At 40.9% G+C, this 20,228-nt stretch overlaps 1 protein-coding gene and 1 long non-coding RNA gene across 9 annotated transcripts in view; one reads left to right on the forward strand and one right to left on the reverse strand.

Annotated features, from left to right (window-relative positions):
• SRGAP1 (SLIT-ROBO Rho GTPase activating protein 1) overlaps positions 1–20,228 on the forward strand; it is a 308,204-nt gene that overhangs the window by 23,748 nt on the left and 264,228 nt on the right. Inside the window, exon 1 of one of the 8 annotated variants that reach the window (XM_044942500.2) lies at positions 18,842–18,917. The exons of 6 other annotated variants lie outside the window; for them this stretch is intronic. The gene's annotated coding sequence lies outside the window, so the exon portion shown is untranslated. Of the gene's footprint in view, positions 1–18,841; positions 18,918–19,135; positions 19,304–20,228 lie in introns of those variants that run through there. One more of the 8 variants, XM_044942501.2, reaches the window with a different exon arrangement.
• LOC123333477 lies at positions 6,764–18,916 on the reverse strand. Its single transcript, XR_006550910.1, has 3 exons — positions 18,785–18,916; positions 8,049–8,106; positions 6,764–6,895 (listed from the first exon to the last, which is right to left on the reverse strand). It is a non-coding gene; the product is annotated as an uncharacterized LOC123333477 (long non-coding RNA).

Below are 20,228 nucleotides of genomic sequence, written 5' to 3' on the forward strand. Positions count from 1 at the left end.
CATATGACATTTGTACATTTAAGGTATGTGTATACTGGGAAATAATTAGCACATCATTAAAGTTAGTTAATCCATCAATCACCTCACACAGTTATGAATTTGTGTGTGTGTGGTATAAACGTTTAAGATTTGCTCTTGTAACAACTTTTAGGTATATATCAATAATACAGAATTATTAACTAGTCACCACGCTGATAAAGAATCTGTCTGCAATGCAGGAGACATGGGTTCAATCCCTGGAGAAGGGAATGGACAGAGGAGCATGGCAGGCCACCTATACACTCCAGTATCCTTGCCTAGAGAATTCCATGGACAGAGGAGCCTAGCGATAGTCCATGGGGTTGCAAAGAGTCAGACATGATTGACCGGCTAATGCTTTAACTTTCATGCTGTACATTAGATGTCCAGAACTTACTCATCTTATAAATGGAAATTTGTACTGTTTGACCAATATCTCTCCATTTTCTTACCTCCCAGCCCCTGGCAACTGCCATTCTGTTTCTATAACTTCAACTTTTTTTGAGTTCACATGTGAATGAAATCATATGATATTCATCTAACTCGAACTTATTTCACCTAGCATAGTGTCTTTAAGGTTCATCCATGTTGTTACAAGTGGCAGAACTGCCTTCTTTTTCTGTGGCTGAGTAATATTCCTTATGGACTTACCTGATGGCTCAGTGTTAAAGAATCCGCCTACCAATACAGGAGACACAGGTTCGATTCCTGAGTCAGGAAGATCCCTTGGAGAAGGAAATGGCAACTCACTCCAGTATTCTCGCCTGGAAATCCCATGGACCGAAGAGCATATTTATGACTTGACTGTTGTGAATAATGCTGCAGTGAACAAAGACATCACTTTGAAATAGGGATTTCATTTCTTTTGGCTTTGCCAGATTGTATGGTAATTCTAGTTTTAATTTTTTCAGGAATTAATGAAGGTTACTTTCAACTTAATCCTGACATTTGTCTTCTTAGTTGTTTCATAATAATCATTAGTGTTATCTTAATGTTTTTAGAAAGAAGCTTATTATTTCTAAAGTCATGAAAAGATGCATTTTTAGAAATAAATTTAGGCTATTTTTGTTTTGGAGAAAAAAGTTAAACTTGCATTGATGCTTTTAAAAACATTTAATTTTATATGACATCTAATGGATCACCTTACTACACTGTGAAAGTGTCAGTCACTCAGCCGTGTCTGACTCATTGCGACCCCATGGACTGAATAGCCTGCCCCTCTCCTCTGTCCATGGGATTCTCCAGGCAAGAATACTGGAGTGTGTTGCCATTCCCTCCTTCAGGGGATCTTCTCGATCCAGGAACTGAACCCAGATCTCCTGCATTGCAGGAGGATTCTTCTGAGCCACCTGGGAAGCCTTACTACACTGTAGCCACATGGTACTGAATGGGAAGGGATGAGAGTAGGCTTTCTTTTTACTTTGGAATTTTTCCTTCATGGAGTCATGTGATAAATGCAGAAGTATGTGTTTGGAATTAAGTATTTGAAAAGGAAGGATCAGTCAGTTTCAGTCAGTTCTATTGGACTCTCTTTTTATCCCTTTCTTCTTCTCATGTTCTGTCTTAAGGGAAAAAATGGTGATTTTTATTTTCATCCTGAGAATGCTGCCACTTTGGGGGACTTTAATTTTGATGGCATGAAAGCCCTTTGACAACTCCTCTCAAAGGTTTAAGTGTGTATTTAGCCTGCCAACCTGGGAGCTTTCTGAGAACTAGGATCCAGTGAGAACTTTTCGCTGTTACTGGCACATTAGCACAGTGCCTGGCACTTAGAATGACTTAGAAAGCTGTTTACTGACTGAGTGAACCATTACTCATTCCTTTATCTATTGAAACCTAGTCAATTCAGAGTTATTAATACATCCTAGAAGTTTACTGCCATATCTTTTAGTTCAAAACGTACACCAGATAAAGTAAGTTCATGAAAAAGAGTTTTGTTCACAAATATATAGAATTACAATAATCTGTTAGTAGAAATGTTAGAAATACATTGTTACCAATATTTTTAAAAATTTATTTTAGTGAAATGTACTCAATTTGCATTGTATAAATTTCTACTATACAGGAGTGGTTCAGTTATACATATGTATACATTCCTTTTTTATATTTTTTTCCATTATGGTTTTTCAGAAAATATCAAATATAGTTCCCTGTGCTCTACACTAGGACCTTGTTGTTTATCTATTCTGTATGTAATAGTTTGCATCTGCTTATCCCAAACTTCCAATCCATCCCTCCCCCAGTCCCCCTCCCTCTTGGCAACTAGCAGTCTACTTGTTGTCAGTGCTGATTGTTGTTTGGACCTCCCTAGACTCTTCTGCTCGAAGAATGCGTGTTTTCATTTGTCTCCTAACATGCTAGAGATGGGGGTGGTGCCTTGGGCACTAACTGAATGTACTCAATTCGGGGTACGTATGAGATGTCTCCTGTCCAGAATTCTAGTCTGCAGGCCACTTTTAGCCAACAATGAGCAGCTCTGTGTTTCTTTTCTTTTTTTATTTTTTAAAGCTCTTTTTGTATCTCCTCTACAAATTTTGTCCAGTAGTACATTTCTACAAAGAGGAAATCTTTCCCCATCTCGTTTTTCATTTCCCCAGTAAGTTCATCTGAGCTAGGAGTTTGTTATCTGTTGTATCCATTTTCTAACAGCTTCCTGGGCTCTTGAGGGATATTAAACAGAAAAGAATTCAGGGCCAGATACAGTGTGGGTGAGGGTATCTCCAGTTAGGAGTTGGGCTTTTTTCCAAAAGTTGTGATGAATCATTTGGGAATGACGCGTTACTCATTCTGTGTATTCTCTCCATGGTGCCGTTGCTTGTGTGGCTCATTTTTGTTACGGCCATTTCTCTGTGGTAAATGCTTCACTCTTCATATTTTATTTTAGTCACTGTTTCTAAATCAGTATATTCTGTTCTTTGCTTCTACCATTTTGGCATTTAGATGCCTCAACATGAATTTAATCTGAGAAAAAAATCCTAATGTCCTGACTTCTGGTAGGAAATATTTACCCGAGGGAACTCTAGTTTCACTGACTTTTCCTTGAGTTCTAGGAAAATGTGTGTGTGATGTTTGTCACGTGAGGTGTTCTAAATATTAATGCTATTTAATATGATTAAATTGTCTACTTAGAGAAAAAGTTACATGTCACCATAGCTGAGGAATGTTTGCTACACAGGTTGACCATACAAAAATGAGATGTGATTTTCCTTTTTAGTCAGGAAAAAATTTTTAGGATAATATTTGGGGTGTGGCATGATAAACATAATTCCTCACTGAAGTGAATTTGCTCAGTCATGTCTGACTCTTTGCGACCCCATGGACTGCAGCCCACCAGGATCCTCCGTCCATGGGATTTTCCAGGCAAGAATACTGGAGTGGGTTGCCATTTCCTTCTCCAGGGGATCTTCCCAACCCAGGGATCAAACCCAGGTCTCCCGCATTGTAGCCAGATGCTTTTACCATCTGAGCCACCAGGGAAGTCCAGGGAATTCCTCACTAGGGAATGAAAATTGATACACTCTTTCTGGAGTATAATTGGACCTTACGATCTCACTTGTAGAAATCTATCCAAAGGAAATAATCAGAGATAAGAATGTTCATCATAGTTGTTTGTTTTTTGTTTTTTTTTAATGAAAATTATAAGCCACAGGACTCCCCTGGTGGTGCAGTGGCTAAGACTCCATACTTCTAATGCACAGCGCCCAGTTTTGATCCCTGCACAGGGAACTAGACCCCATATGCTCCAACTAAAAGATTTCCCATGCTGCAACTAAAACAAACAAACTGCGTGCTGCAACTGAGAGCCATTGCAACCAAATATTTTTTAAAAAAGAAAATTATAAGCCCCATGAATATCTAAGAGCCAAGAAATAAATCGATTATGGTATGTACAAGTATTAGAATGTTATGGAAGCACTAATATTATGACTCTGAAAAGTGTTTAAAGACAACTATTCAAGACATATCATTAAGTAGAGAAATAAAAAACTGGTGAATAAAATATGATATGTGTGTGTGCTGCTGCTGCTGCTAAGTCGTTTCAGTCATGTTTGACTCTTTGAGACCCCATGGATTGTAGCCCTCCAGGCCCCTCTGTCCATGGGATTCTCCAGGCAAGAATACTGGAGTGGGTTACCATGCCCTCCTCCAGGGGATCTTCCCCACCTAGGAATCGAACCCGCATCTCCTGTGGCTCCTACATTGCAGGCGGGTTCTTTACTGCTGAGCCACCAGGGAAGCCCAAAATATGATATACTTACCTCAAAATATTGCCATTGTTATTTCTGAGTAAATGGGACAGACAACTTAAAAATCTTTCTGTGGTTTCCAAATTTTCTATATGTATGTATTACATTGATGATTAAATGAATGAATTTGTATAAAAGACTAGAATGATGCCTCAAAAATCAGTTTTTTAAAACACTTTCTTTTATTTCAGTTTCCTAACAGAAGGTCACCACTATGAAAGCTTTAAAATATTAGCTGTTCCCAATTGAGAATTTTTATATTCTTATGAGTTGTGAAATGTATGTAAATAAGGAAAATTGCACTATGCTAAACAGTATGTTGTTGAACCAGAAATATGTTTATTGGCATATTTTATGGATAAATTGGCACTAGGATTTATTTATCTTTTTTTTTCAAAATTTGTTTTCAAATTTTAGAACACAAAGAACTCAAGATATGACTGAACTACCTCAGACATCCCTTTAGACTGGCTGTAAAGTTACAAGTTTAAGCAAGAATAGGCATATTTTTTAATAGCCTGGAAGGTATTTTGGTGGGACAATAGAAGTATATTTGGTTATACAAAAATCTATGATTCTATAAAAGGACATAATTTGAATCCGTAGTTGATTACAAGTTTAGAGGTCTCTGTAATATACAAAGTTTCTTAATTGTGTGTAACTAGTCACTTCCCAAGGCTGGCTGATCACTCTGAAGAAGCAATGAAACTCAGCAAGAATCACCAGCTGCTGTTTATGAAACCAAATGATAGAATCACTTAATGGAAGTAATGTGCTGACAGCGGTGTTTACTGTTTAGAACATAATAGTCATGTTTATTGTATCTCTCGAGACAGAATATATCAGACATAGACAAGAGACACTGAGAGCAACGTGCTTTAAAAAAAATGTGCTCTTATTTACATGAAACCAAGCTTCAAAAACACTTTGCTAGAGGTCTGTTTTATAGAGGTAAACTGGAAAAATGGCAGATTTGGAAAGCAGCTATTGTTTCTGGACACACAAATCAGAAGTATGAGCTCAGAAAACATAGGCACTTGGGGAAATCTTAGTATCTTGAACTATAGACCTTGTGAACTTCAAAAAACCTTGAAAATCACTTGATGATGATTTTTGGAATCTCAGAAATAGTGGTGTAATACCATAGGATAGAGAAAGATAATCAGGAAGCTTAATGCAATCAGAACCTCATAGCCTCTTATGGGAAGTAGCATTTGGCAAAGCCAGCTAAGCTACTGTAAATGAATGTTAATCACATTTTATCAGCTGCTTGTGCTATCTTTATTACATAATTTGAATATTTATGACCCTGTAAATATGTTTAACAGTGAAATTACAGAATTTATGAAACTCAAATTCCAAAAAGCATATAACCCTTTGATGGAGAAGAATTATCTTTAAATACTACAAAATTCAAGATGTTTTTGCCATTTAGCAGTTGTCTGTATGCTATGGGACAAGTATTTCTTACTAAAATTCTGTGATAAACAGAATGATACATGTCAAAATTGACTTTGAAGACACAGATGATTCTGTTAATTTATCATCTATGAGAAATAAATGATCAGCTGAAGTATTTTAAGTTTCTAGGATTAAGTACAATTTATTTTCTCACTATGGTTTATATTTTGGTTGACAGCATCCATCTCTGTTTGGAAATTATTAATGAATCTTTTTTTATGAACCAGGCTTTGGAATTGGACAACTCCTCCTAAAGTAGCAGTATTATTGAAAATAATGGATGGAAATGCCTCTTTAGTTTTATAATCTGTACTCATTTGGTGTGTGTGTATTTTGGGAAAACTTGACTCTCTTATTTATTGCCAATGCTTTCTTACTTCTTTGCAACCATAAAGTCACTGCAAAGTATTTTTCCCTCCCTAAGGATTTAAATGCATTGTTCTTCGGGAAAGTATAATCTAATAGGAAGATACAGTTCATATTAGAACCAAAAAAACCTGTAATTAAGATATGTCTCGGTCACATTTTTTCCCCCTGTTCTTTGTTAAAGCAGAAATGGATTCATTTAAGTAAATAAAATTGTCGATGGGTAAAGCCTTTATTTTCAAAAGTGATGATTACAAATATCTGTTTACTTCATTCTGATTGTCCAAAATATTTAGAAATTCTCATCTTATAAAATTTGGATATACTAATTACTTTACATTTTGAGGTGAATTTAATTTGTTTTCTAGGTATTACAGTGGTAAAGAATCCACCTGTCAATTCAGGAGACTTGGATTCGATCCCTGGGTCCAGAAGTTCCCCTGGAGGAGGGAATGGCAACCCACTCCAGTATTCTTGCCTGGAGAATCCCATGGACAGAGGAGCCTGGTGGGCTACCGTCCATGGAGTTGTACAAGAGTCAGACATGACTGAGTGACTGAGCACATACATACACACACACATTAGATTAATTTAGATTAATTCACGTGTTGCTGGCCTGGCAGACATTACAGAGAAGTGGTTGTGAGGGTGAACTTTGGAGTCACAGATTTCTGTTGAGATCAAACTCTTGGTCAGGCAGGCGCTCATTTAGCTTAGTCACCATCATTCTGATCAGGTTCTGAATCTCGCTGGGCTTCGGTGGGCGCACCTTCATGGGTTTGTTGGGAGGATTACCTGAAATGCTCACAAATATATGGAAAGTGCTAAGAATGTGTGTCTGGAGTCAGTGGTGGTCCTCATACACCGCTATTACCCGGTTGCTGATAGAGCCTTTCTATGTTGAGGATCTCTTAAAACCCTTTGCCTTTCCACCATCCTTATTTGGGAGGATTAGCTAGTGGGTACACTCACTCTCCTTTAAAAAGATGACAAAGGAAAAATATCCAGAATGCAAGTCAGCTTTCTGTGCCTAATAACAATGTGGGAGGAGTTTTGATGTTTCAGACTCTTGATCCGAATGCAGATGAGATGGGGGCCTTAGGTCATTGATTCGTGCTCTGCGCTGTTGCCTGTCTTACTGGCAGAGAGCACGGGTAGACAAACGTTTTCTGTTAAAAGCCAGCAAGTAAACGTGCTAGGCTTTGTAGGTTTTATAGTCTCTGTCACAACTACTCTGCTCTGCCATTTTAGCCAAGACCAGCCTTTTGCAATACTGTAACTGACAGGCATGGCTGTATTCCAATAAAAATGTATTTTTAAGAACAGCCTCTGTGTTGGATTTGGACCATGGACTGTAGTTTGCCAACCTCTGGGTGCAGGTAGTTGAGAGTATGTTGGTGTCTCTTTTCCTAAAATCAGAGATAAATTCTTGCCTTCAGAGTTGTAGTTGTTCATTATTTAGTTTAAACACATATAAATCAACATTATAGGGAATTCCCTGGTGGTCTAGCAGTTAGGACTCTGTGCTTCCATTCCAGGGGCCTGGATTTATTCCTGGTCGGGAACTAAGATATTGCAAGCCGACCAGTGTGGCCAAAAAAATAAACACTGAAATTTTCTATTCTTTTTGCTTATAGTTTTATCCTAAAAGGATAAACTGTCAACTTTTGGTCTCTGAAGCTATATGACAATTGAGTTTTCTAGTTAATTCTCTCACATTCCTAGGTACAGGTGGGGTGATGGGGAATGCCTTGATTGTCTAAAGAGATTAGACATTACACCGCTTTATTCATAACTGAGTAGATTTTGAGTTCTGCTGGACAGTATCAGGTTTGGCTTTGCAAATGGGTAGGTTCATCTTGGTGCTTTGCTCCCTCCTAGCTGCAAGTCATTGGCTCGTGATGTAGCTTTCTTAAGGCTCAGTTTACTCATTGGTAAAACAATGATAATTCTTACCTTGTTAGGTTGCTGAGGATTGATGTGCCCATGAATTTAAAGTGTGAGGGCCCAGTGCCTGAGAAAGATAAACCAAATAAACAACAGCTCTTAAAAACTTGGGTGAGAACCATATCTTGAAGGCTACATGCTTTTTTAAAAAAAAAAAAACTTCATTGTTATTTTACATTCCTTATTCTTCTTTAAAGGGGAAAAATGCATTTCTGTGTACTTAAGCCCTCAAAGTTATTTGGGGCCTTGGAGCCATGTCTTTCAAACTAGGCTTCCCAGGTGACTTAATGGTAAGGAATCCGCCTGCCAGTGCAGGAGACCCAGGTTCCATCCCTGGATCGGGAAGATCCCCTGGAGGAGGGCATGGCAACCCACTCCAGTATTCTCGCCTGGAACATTCCATGGACAGAGGAGCCTGGTGGGCTACAGTCTATGGGGTCGCAAAGAGACACAACTGACCGTGCGCATATTTCAAATTATTTGTGCTGAAAGACTTTTTATCTGTCACGGACCAATGCTTTCATAAAATATGATAAAAGGAATTTATTACAAAAATGAAATAAATACAAACAGAACACATACAAAACCCTGTTTTTTCTTTTAACGAGATCCAACAAATACCTCAAGTTTCTAAGTGTTTACTTTGCCTGCTTATTTCTTTGGGGCCTGGTAGTAAATGATTTTTAGATCTATACTGACTGTACTTTTAGGAGCACTGGTTTAAGGGGAGGCCAGTTCATGGAAATTCTTTTAAAATACTCATATCAGTCATTCTTTTTTAAAAAGACATATAGGTATTTATTTTGCTTCACTAGGTCTTAGTTGTGGAGAAGGCAATGGCACCCCACTCCAGTACTCTTGCCTGGAAAATCCTATGGATGGAGGAGCCTGAAAGGCTGCAGTCCGTGGGGTTGCTGAGGGTCAGACACGACTGAGCGGCTTCACTTTCACTTTTCACTTTCATGCATTGGAGAAGGAAATGGCAACCCACTCCAGTGTGCTTGCCTGGAGAATCCCAGGGATAGGGGAGCCTGGTGGGCTGCCGTCTATGGGGTCGCACAGAGTCGGACACGACTGAGGCGACTTAGCAGCAGCAGCAGCAGGTCTTAGTTGAGGCATGCGGGATCTTTAGTTGCAACATGCGAAGTCTTAGTTGGAGCATGTGGGATGTAGTTCCCTGACCAGGGATCGAGCCTGGGCCCTCTGCATAGGCAGCATAGAGTCTTAGCCACTGGACCACCAGGGAAGTCCCCCTATCAGTCATTCTTGAACAGAATTAGCCACTAAATAGAGAGTGAGTTTTCCCCTTCTTCTTAAAAGGTAGTCACCAACTGCAAGTGAATGTTATTTATTGCCCAAGTCTTTGTTCATTCAACCCCACCCCTCTCCACTGCCCATGCAAATAGTTTGATTTGAGGTACCTAGAGATTCTCATCAGGGAATAAGCCTTGATGGTTTGCTCTAGATCAGCATGACTTCCCTTGGAGTGTCTCGGGGGGTCCCAGTGGGTCCAGTGCTGATCTTGAGAGCCTAGACCTCGAGGAGCATGGGTATAGGAATCTCAGGTCCTCACTTTCCCTTCCATCCTCAGTGATCTGACAGCACCTCCCATTACTTCTGTTAAACAACATTTCATTAATATTTCCATTATCTTCTCTGACTTCCCCACCCCTACCCCACCTCCACGGCCAGAACCATGGGCTTTATAACAATAGGGCCTAATTTTATTTTCTTTTTGGCTCCCTGGCTCCTGGCACACTCTAGCTGTACCTTGAAAATGTTCTGATGTGTGAATGAATGAGTAGGCAATGCTGTCCAGGCCTCTCACCAGACTGACATCCTTTATCTTCAGGCTCTTCACTTTGCTAGGGTTCCTCTCAGAAACTTAACCAGATTGGAAAGGGTGGAGGAGAAGGGGGGTCACTCCGGAGCAACACATAGCTGTCAACACATTTCCAATGCCCATAACCTGGAAGAACATGGACTGTGTGTTTTGGGAAGTTGTGTTTTTCTCATCCCTCAATTTTGGGCGCCGATTGTGTGACAGTGTTGTAGGAAAGCAGCCAATAGCAGCTACCAGCTTCCAAACTGTCACAGTGGCTTTCTGGAAACTGTCAGGGCCACACCTTACCTTAGATGAAACTCAATGGCATTGAGCTCTTGAGCGTACAGATAGTGATTTTCTGGAGTAGACACAATGGTGTGCGAACATATGACCAGGCTGGACTATATCACAGTGCTTGCATGGGATATTACAGATCATTGATGCTTTACAGTAGAGCGTTTATGGATCTTTCATATGTATATAGATATGTATATGTATATAGAGTAATATCACTGTATGTTGGGGATGGGAAAGAGTATCAGTCATTTGTATGTTACAGTTATTTTCAAGGAAAAAGAACTTAAAAATCAGTTGATAGCTTATAGTAATAGGTTAGGTTTCTGGCGGTTATCTTTTCCTTGGGGGAACTGGTGAAGTTAATAGCATGTTTAACTAAATGCTGGCTTTGAATGAGGATCTTGAATTCCCGTCTTAACTCTATGACCTCATTCAAGTTACTTAGCCTCTTTGAGCCTCACTTTTTCTTATCTGTAAAATGGGATAATAATAGTACAAGGGCATAGATGACTGTGAAGATTAAATGTGACAATTCGTGTAAAGTGCTTAGTGATACCATTATTTCTTTAGCATTCATTATTACCACTTGTCTGTATGGATTATTTATTGGGGTAATAACACTTTTGAAAAGAAATGGCAGCCTTCAGAGTATCAAAAACAGTTGTATTTGAAAACTACTTAAATGTGCAGAATACTAATTTAACATATTTCTGCCTTTCTTAACTATTTTATATATGTTTATGCTTCTGGACTTCTTGAAATAAGTTATTTTTGACTTCTTAACATTTAATATTGGGAGGTGACTTATAGCTTATTAAAATAAATTGTTCAAAAAATAGCAAAAATAAGCAAATCATATTAAATTAATCTACTGAATTAGCAGTGGGATATAGTATTAGAAAACATCATGAAAACTAGCAATAGAGAAAATAAATGGAAAAATAGAATATAAAGTTGTATATACAGCATGGATATAATTTATATAACATAATATATAACATAAAATTAAGTAGATTACACGTTTTGAAATGAATAAATAATAGCTATGTTTTAGTATTTGGATTAAGGGTAACTTTTTTCCCTTCACTTTCCAGTGCTTATGATGTTGTTAAAAGGTATTTATTTGTTTTCTTAATTTATTTTTAATTGAGATATAGTTATACAATATATGGAGAAGGCAGTGGCACCCCACTTCAGTACTCTTGCCTGGAAAATCCCATGGATGGAGGGCCTAGTGGGCTGTAGTCCATGGGGTCGCTAAGAGTCAGACACAACTGAGCGACTTCCCTTTCCCTATATACAATATGATGTTAGTTACAGATGCACAGCATAGTGACTCACAACTTTTAAAGGTTATACTCCATTTATAGTTAATATAAAATATTGTCTGTGTTCCCTGTATTTTACAATATATCCTTGTAGCTTCTTTTATACATAATAATTTGTACCTCTTGGGTTTCCCTTGTGGCTCAGCTGGTAAAGAATCTTCCTGCAGTGCAGGAGACCTGGGTTTGATCCCTGGGTTGGGAAGATCCCCTGGAAAAGGGAAAGGCTACCCACTCCAGTATTCTGGCCTGGAGAATTCCTATACAGTCCATGGGGTCGCAAAGAGTTAGACACAACTGAGCAACTTTCACTTCACTTGTACCTCTTAGCTCCCTACTCCTCTCCTGCCCCTCCCCACTCCCTTCACCCCACTGGAAAGCACTACCTTGTCTTCTGTATCTATGAGTCTGTTTTCCACTGAAAGGCTTTTATCATGTAAAATTTTAAAAGACCAGACATCTGTTACTCACTCTTAAATTGTTCAAAATGACATATTCATATTGAATCTAAGTCTTTTGCTATAGCTAGCAAATTTATTGAATTTACTTACAGAATGTTTGTTGGAATCAAGTAACTGCTTTCAAAGTAACTTCCTGGGTGTCTGAAAACAAACAGGGTGTCTTGGTTTTGTTTCACTTAGGTACCCAAATATTAACTGCGTGGCTACACCGGACCAAGAACAATTCTCTCAAAACTCTTAGTCCATGACATTTGGTAGACTTTTCATAGAGGAACTTTTTCAAGGCCAGTGAGCAGTCAGCAGCAGAAGCTTCTGTGCTCTGTTAGAGGGCTCCCCAGAGACCATGGCTGGTTGGTAGACTTTTCATAGAGGAACTTTTTCAAGGCCAGTGAGCAGTCAGCAGCAGAAGCTTCTGTGCTCTGTTAGAGGGCTCCCCAGAGACCATGGCTAGTTCCTGAAGCATGTGTGGAGATATCCAGTTACAACCCAGGGAAAGTACAGGTCTGGCTCTTTGTACGATTTGAGAGTTAGCCTTCCTGGTCAGGGCCACAGGCTGCCAAGCTGACATCTGTGTAGCAGGGCATGTAGGCCACCTGCCAACACCATTATCCCCATTTAGGGTTAGGCCAGCAGGGATCTTTCCTGTTGAGCCCGAATGTCTTCATTTTCATGAAGTTTTCAAAGCAGAATGAGACTCAGCAGGGCAAATGGTGGTGTGATCGAACCTACCTCTTTAACCTAATTCTTCTTGAAATAAAAGCTATTTTTGACTTTTTAATACTTAACATTGAGAGATAACTTACAGCTTCTTGAAATACATTACCAACTCTAGCAAAAATAATAAGCAAACCATATTAAACTAATCCATGGAATTAGCAGTGGAATACAATATTAGAAAACATCATGAAAATGTTTATAATGTTTATTAAGTTATAGGACTGTTTCTTGGTCACAAATGGACCTGCCCTCTGTCCATCCCAGGCTATTCCCAAAGCATCTCTTGAAGGAGAACACACTTTTATAGTAGCAAAGGTAATTTAGAAAGTATGTCTTTTAACTGGAAGTTGAAGGGAAACTTGGTTTCTTATTGTCTGCCATTCGAAGTGTTCCACATGGTAGATTCTGACACATATCTCATTGCAAATACTCTTGTTCTTATGACCAAACATCTTCCTAAAATGAAAGCTTAAAAATATATAGATTCTGACTAAAAGTAGATGACATTTTGCATATACAAAATTGCTGAACGTGTATAAATGCCTCTAGTGCCAGAATACGTCTTCATGCTGACAGCCCTACCCGGGGCTTGCTCACCGTTCAGCAAGACATTCTTCTATTTTAACATTTCCTTTAAAGGGAAATTCTTTTGAATGCATTCAACAAAAGGTATGGAGAGCATTAGTCACTGAGATTTTTACTCATAGTATTTGAACATCGTTGTTAAGTTTGACTCCTACATTATTTGAGTAGATTTTTTTTTTAAGCAACTAGAGTTTATGGAGCCCAACTGCTTTTGACCTTCCTCTCACTACTGTGCCCCGTAGAGCTACTGACAGGAAAAGAAGCACTTTTTTATGTCAGATGTCCCTGGTAGCTGAACTGCTTGGGGACATCATATCATTAGCAAATGGTTCATCAGATTCAGTTTTGCTGTTTATATTTTATAGAATGTATAATAATGAGAATAATTTAAACTATCTCTTTTCACCAAAAACGGTGTAAACTTTATATGAGATTGCAAATTCGCAAAAATATAACTTTATATCCGATTGCACTATGTATTGGGTTGACCCAAAAGTTTGTTTGATTTTTTTCTGTAAGATGTTATGGAAAAATCCAAACAAATTTTTGGGCCGACCCAATGAAAAAGTTTTGTTTTGTTTTGTTTTTACTTGATGTAAATACTTCAATAAGTAGGTCAGAAGAAGACTTCCCTGGTGGTCCAGTGGTTAAGAATCCACCTGCCATTGCAGGGGACATGGGTTCAATCCCTGGTCTGGGAAGATGCCACATACCCTGAGGCAAGAGGAGCCGCCACAGTGAGAAGCCCGCATACTGTCACAAAGAATAGCCCACAGCAATGAAGACCCAGGGCAGCCAAAAAAAATTAAGTAAAATTTTTTGGAAAAAAATTTAGAAACTGAGTTTAAAAAAAATAATACATCAGAAGAAAAAGATGCAGAATGACTTAAAGACTTGTGTGTCAGAATTTTGAGCAGTGGAGTCATGTGGAAGCTTGGTGACTGCCCCTTCAAAGGTAACTAACTTCCAATTTTGCTTTTAGGTGCCTCTGCCCACCAGGGAGGGCAAGGAGAAGAGCCCTTTGATAGAAAGTCAGCTTGTGCTTCTGGAGGGTGGCTGGGTGGTGGACGGGGGTTATCCATGCTTTCTGGAGGAAGGAGAGAAAGAGAAAATCCTCTTGCCATAAACGCCCCCTTTGGATCCATTGAAAACTTTGGATTTGGCAAGGAGGAAGCAAAAGGCTTGGTATCCAAAGAGAGACTCTGAGAGGAAGGTTGTGAGACCTTCCTGTCTCAAAGGGAGTAGCAGCCAATGCCCAGGGATGGGAGCAGATGCGCCACCTGGCTCATCAGGTGCATGGGGAGCCACTTTAGAAGCTCAGGCTTCTGTTGAGTTGTCTCAGGTCTGCAGCCTCCTGTCTTGAAATGGGTAGGTCCTCCCGCACCCTCACTCATGATCATGAGCTTTTAGTTCAAGGGTCAGAGTCTGTTTTGAGAAGAAGGAATGATTTTTTTCCACCTTTCTTCAAGATGTTTGAATGACTTTTTAAGGTTTTCAGCTCTTTATCCACATGGCTCATCTTGTCATCTGCTCCAGAACTTCCCTCTTCTTGCTCTAATTCATGATGTCTTGAAGGTAATAGCCTGAAAAGCTCTGTTTGTCCTTCACAAAGTTTAGCCTTTTCCTTTCTCCTCTCTGAAAGATTTCAAACTGGACTTTCAGTTGAGGCTTTTAAGATGATCTGTCAAGTCTGCGTTGTGTCCTCTTTTTTCAGAAACGTTGGTGTACAATTGATTTTTCTCTGTGTTCTGAGTGTTGAAATGCACGCTTAGCTTTGCAACATCAGTCAGCTCCTGGCTCCTCTTGCCTGGTCATTGCCGTCATCTCTGTCTCCCAATTCCCCTGACTTTTCCTAGGGCAGCTGCTAGGTGTTTGACCTTTCACACACATTCATCCAGCCTTGATCTGAATTTCAACCAAAACTCTAGAGCTCTGTGTGGAGATGCTGCAGTTTTTATCTGTTGCCCTGAATACTGTTGAGTTTGTGGTAGCTTTTTCCATGTGTCCTTTTGGGTTTAGTTTTTGTTTATAGAGACTGGCTCTTGCAGGAGCAGGCATTGACTCATCTTGTTTGGAACGTGCAGATTTTTCTTTTTCAAGTTGATTTGCTCTAAAGCACAAGATGAACCAAATTACAGGGTTAGCATGTCCAAGGCTTCAGGCGTTTCTGGGCTTTCATCTTCTTCTGCCTCAGGGTAAAACTGAAGTGAACACAGGGCAGGGGTCAGCCTGGATCCAAACCTGCATCTGGCAGCTGGGATGAGTCATAAATGGAGAAGGCCAGTGGGTATGCAAGATGGTCCAAAATAAACATACCCTCAACCCTGCCCACTGCTCCTTGACATTTTTCTAGAGCTAGTGCTGAGCTTTTAAAGGCATTTTCCTTGTTTCTCTGTATGAAAGTGGAAGTGTTAGTCACTTAATCATGTCCAACTCTGCAATCCCATGGACTGTAGCCCACCAGGCTCCTCTGTTCATGGAATTCTCCAGGCAAGAATACTGGAGTGGATAGCCATTCCCTTCTCTAGGAGATCTTCCAGACCCAGAGATTGAACCGGGGTCTCCCACATTGCAGGCAGATTCTTTACTGTCTGAGCCACCAGGGACGTCTCTGTATAGAAAGGCTTTTTTTCATTGACTGAAAAATTCTCAGTCAAAACTGAGAACTGTCAACTACAGTTATCCAGACATATATCTCTATCTTCTGTTTTTACCCTATAAGGATGAAACTGGCCCATGTTGTTGGGTAATCCTGCCACAAAACAGTGCAGCAGCTAACATTTTGGCCAAAAGTACAACAGAGCAAATCTCCTCCATTTACCCCAACCTCCCACCCAGTGGCCTGTGGTCCTGGATGGGCAGCTGGACCGTTGCAAGCCCTGGTGAACATCAGGCAGGATTCTGCTTGGAACCAAGCTTGTACCTGGCAACCAAGATGGGCCATGGGTGGAGAAGGCCAGTGAGGTACGGGACTGGTCCAAAAAAAAAAAACACACACCCCCACTGCACCTTTTTTCTTTCCTTAAACTTTGCTTCCTGTGGCCACACAGACTTCTCCCCATCCTCTACATTTGATGGTCTCTCTGCCTTGAAAGCCCTTCGCCTCCCTGTGTGCATGGGAACAACATCCACCTTATAGCCTCCTCGCCCCTGTGACCCCAGTGCCCAGGGCAGGGCCAGACTCAGAGTGGGTGCTCAGTGCTCCACACAGGAATAAAGGAGTTTGTGGAAGGAATAAAGGAGTCAGTGGGTGAATTACAGAGCCATCCCTGAAGATTCACACATAATGCCTTTCCGATTCAGCAGAGGGCTCTTCTTGCAGGAGCACTTTAAACTGCTTTCAGAATTCCAGACCTGGAAGCAGAGGGAAGAGGAGGTGGTGGCAGTTCTGGCCTGGCCCCCTGATCTCCTTCCTCACAGCCCTCTTCTCAAGTAGGTTTTCAAACACCCTGTCATGTGCAAATTGCCCCATCAAATAGACCCACAGCAGCTGCAAATACTAGTAAGAAATGCATCACCATGCAACTTGCCAGAGATTTGCTCTGTAAAAATAGTGGAATGCAATGCTAGAACTTGTGCTGTGTAGAGAATCCCAATGGGCTCAGAGTTTTTGGTTTCTATTTTGAAGATCTTTGTTATTTGGGAGTGTGTGGGGAGTGTGGGGAGTGCACAGCTAACAACCAGACTGGTTTTTCCCTCCAAGTGGCCCGAAGCCTCATAGTCATCAGAGCTGTGTCATACCAAGTAGTTGCGTCTTAGCCCAAGCACATAACTTGTAGCTTGCACCCATACTGGCTCAATATATATTTGTTGAATGAACTAATATGGTAAATACTAAACACTACTGAGTTACAGATTGTCTATACAAGAATGTCTGATGGTTACTGTGCATCTCCCATGAGCTAATCATTCATTTAAGGCTTCTCTGTCATTAGAATTTGGAAAACTCAGCAGTGGCCACAGGACTAGAAAAGGTCAGTTTTCCTTCCAATCCCAAAGAAGGGCAATGCCAATGAATGTTCAAACTACTGTACAGTTGCACTTATTTCACATGCTAATAAGGTTATGCTCAAAATCCTTCAAGCTAGGCTTCAGCAATACATGAACCAAGAACTTCCAGCTGTACTGGTCCAAGCTGGATTTAGGAAAAAACAGAGGAACCAGACATCAAATTGCCAAGAATCATTGGATCATAGAAAAAGCAAGAGAATTCCAGAAAAACATCTACTTCTGCTTCATTGGCTACATGAAAGCCTTTGACTGTGTGCATCACAGCAAACTGTGGATAATTTTTAAAGAGACAGGAATATCAGGCCACCTTACCTGTATCCTGAGAAGCCTGTGTGCAGGTCAAGAAGCAAGTTAAAACTGGACATGGGACAATGGACTTGTTCAAAATTGGGAAAGAAGTATAACAAGGCTGTATATTGTCTCCCTGCTTATTCAACTTAATATGCACAGTACATCATGCAAAATGCCAGGCTAGATGAATCACAGGCTGGAATCAAGATTGCCAGGAAAAATATCAGTAACCCCATATACACAGATGATACCACTCTAATGACAGAAAGGCAAGAGGAACTAAAGAGCCTCTTAATGAGGGTGAAAAAGAAGAGTGAAAAAGTTGTCTTAAAATTCAACATTCAAAAAACTTAAGATCATGGCATCCAGTCCTATCACTTCATGGCAAATAGATGGAGAAAAAGGGGAAGCAGTGACAGATTTTATTTTCTTGGGCTCCAGAATCACTGCAGATGGTGACTGCAGCATTGAAATTAAAAGACACTTGCTCCTTGGAAGGAAAGCTATAGCAAACCTAGACAGTATATTAAGAAGCAGGAACATCACTTTGCCAACAAAGGTCTGTCTAGTCAAAGCTGTTGGTTTGTCTAGAAGTCATTTACGGATGTGAGAGTTGGACCATAAAGAAGGCTGAGTGCTGAAGAATTGATACTTTCGAACTGTGCTAGAGAAGACTCTTGAGAATCCCATGGACTAGAAGGAAATCAACCCTGAATATCCGTTAAAAGGACTAATGCTGAGGCTGAAGCTCCAATACTTTGGCCACCTGATGCGAACAGTCGACTCATTGAAAAAGACCCTGATGCTGGGAAAGACTGATGGCAGAAGGAGAAGAAGGTATCAGAGGATGAGATGGCAGGACAGCATCACCAATGCAATGGACATGAACTTGGGCAAACTTCAGGAGATGGCGAGGGACAGAGAGGCCTGGAGTGCTGCAGTCCATGGGATTGGGAAGAGTCGGACACTGCTGGGCGACTGAACGCAACAATGCAAAAGTTTACGTTTTCTGATCGTGAGAAGTTATGAGAGTGGCTGACCACTGACGTTGGAACTCTCCAGAGGACGGTGGTGTGAACAGTGTAGGTGAAACTGGGGAGAGGCCTCTGCCCTCACACCCTGCCACTCACTTCCTGCCTCTACAACACTCATCTGCGTCCAGGATCAGGCGGGAGGATGGACCAGACCTAAGTAGCACCACCTGCGCTCCTGCAGGACCAGCCTGCTCCTCACCTGGGTTACTGCAGGGCCACGTGGTCGGTTAGTTTTCTTCTTAGCCGGAAGGCGGGATGCCGTCCTCCTAGCCTGGCTCTCTGCTCTCATCCTCTCCTCCTGGGCCCCGTGGAAACCTGGCTACAGTTGCATAGTAAGTAAATGCCCCAGCCTTGAGACCTCTTTAGGCTTTCTGTTTCTACCACCTCCTTTCGTCTAGGAAGATAACACATCCTCTGTTACCTCTGGGGCATTTTCTAGAGGGAGCTCTGTACTCTCTCAGGCTGGGAGGAGGGCTTCTCTGCTGATTTCAGACTCCTTCCATTTTTGGTGCCTGAGGCCTCCCTCTTTCCCAGGGGCCAGACTGCTTGCTGAACCCTGCCCTCGCTCAGTTCGTGGGAGTCCTGTACTGGCTCTGAGCCTCTCCCGCATAGTCACGGAGGCCTTCAGTACCCCTCTAGACGTCCTCACTGCCCACATCCAGGGGCCTTTCCCTCACACCCGAGAGCTGTTAACGAGAGGGCGCTCCTCTGCTGACAGGTGACTGCTCCCTTGCTGTCCCCCTGTCCTGGTGCTCTTGCTTGCTCGCTCCCAGCAGGAGACAGACCCACCCAGCCACTGGATACCTCACTGTTCTTTTCCCTCGTCTCCACACTGCATGGTCTTCAGCTCACCCCTTTCTCTGAAGGTTGATTTGACCCCCATTGAAGCTGCTCACCCCCTTCTCTGTACCCCTTCTGCGTCCGACCCACATTTCCCTTACTCTGGGCAAGAGCTTTTGGCTGGGTGGGACTCTGCTCTAATGATCGTTGCATCCCTAACACCTGGTTCATCTCTTCACTGAGAGCTGAAGTGGAGGGAATGTTGTGGAGCTAGTTGAAGTTATTGATGGGTTGTTTACATTTGAAAGATATTAGTATATTCAGGAAAAAGTATTGATTAAAGGAGGTAAATCGGCCTCAAAAGAGTATGGTATAGCTACGAAGATGAAGGGGAAAAATTATTCCAGAAGCTCTCTTGTAGAGTCTCTTTTCCAAAATTTAGCCTTATAACTTAAAAACACCCCCCCAAACTATTATCAATATATTATATGCACGTAATTAAAAAATGAAAAAGAACAAACCAGCTTAGAATGAAAATACTAGCCATTCTCACCCCACCTCCTCCAGTCTTGAACTACAGGCTCAGTGATTTTTAAATGTTCAGTTTTTAGTTTATCTGGTGGTTACTGCCATGTTTCTAAAGCCTACGGTTTAATGTCAGATAGGGATAGTGAAAAACAGCCTTGAAGCCCTAGACTGTGTAACACTGAATTATTGTTCACACTGAATCATCATTACCAATTGCATTATGAAAATTACTGAAAAACATTCTAGACAAATGCCTTTAAGTCATGGTGCTATGGAATCAATGTGGTCACCTCTCACTTTTCTGTTTAGTGTTCAGAATGGAATAGGTTTTTTGG

The sequence above is a fragment of the Bubalus bubalis genome, chromosome 4, assembly GCF_019923935.1.
Source record: "Bubalus bubalis isolate 160015118507 breed Murrah chromosome 4, NDDB_SH_1, whole genome shotgun sequence".
In the NCBI taxonomy this organism is placed as follows: Eukaryota; Metazoa; Chordata; class Mammalia; order Artiodactyla; family Bovidae; genus Bubalus; species Bubalus bubalis.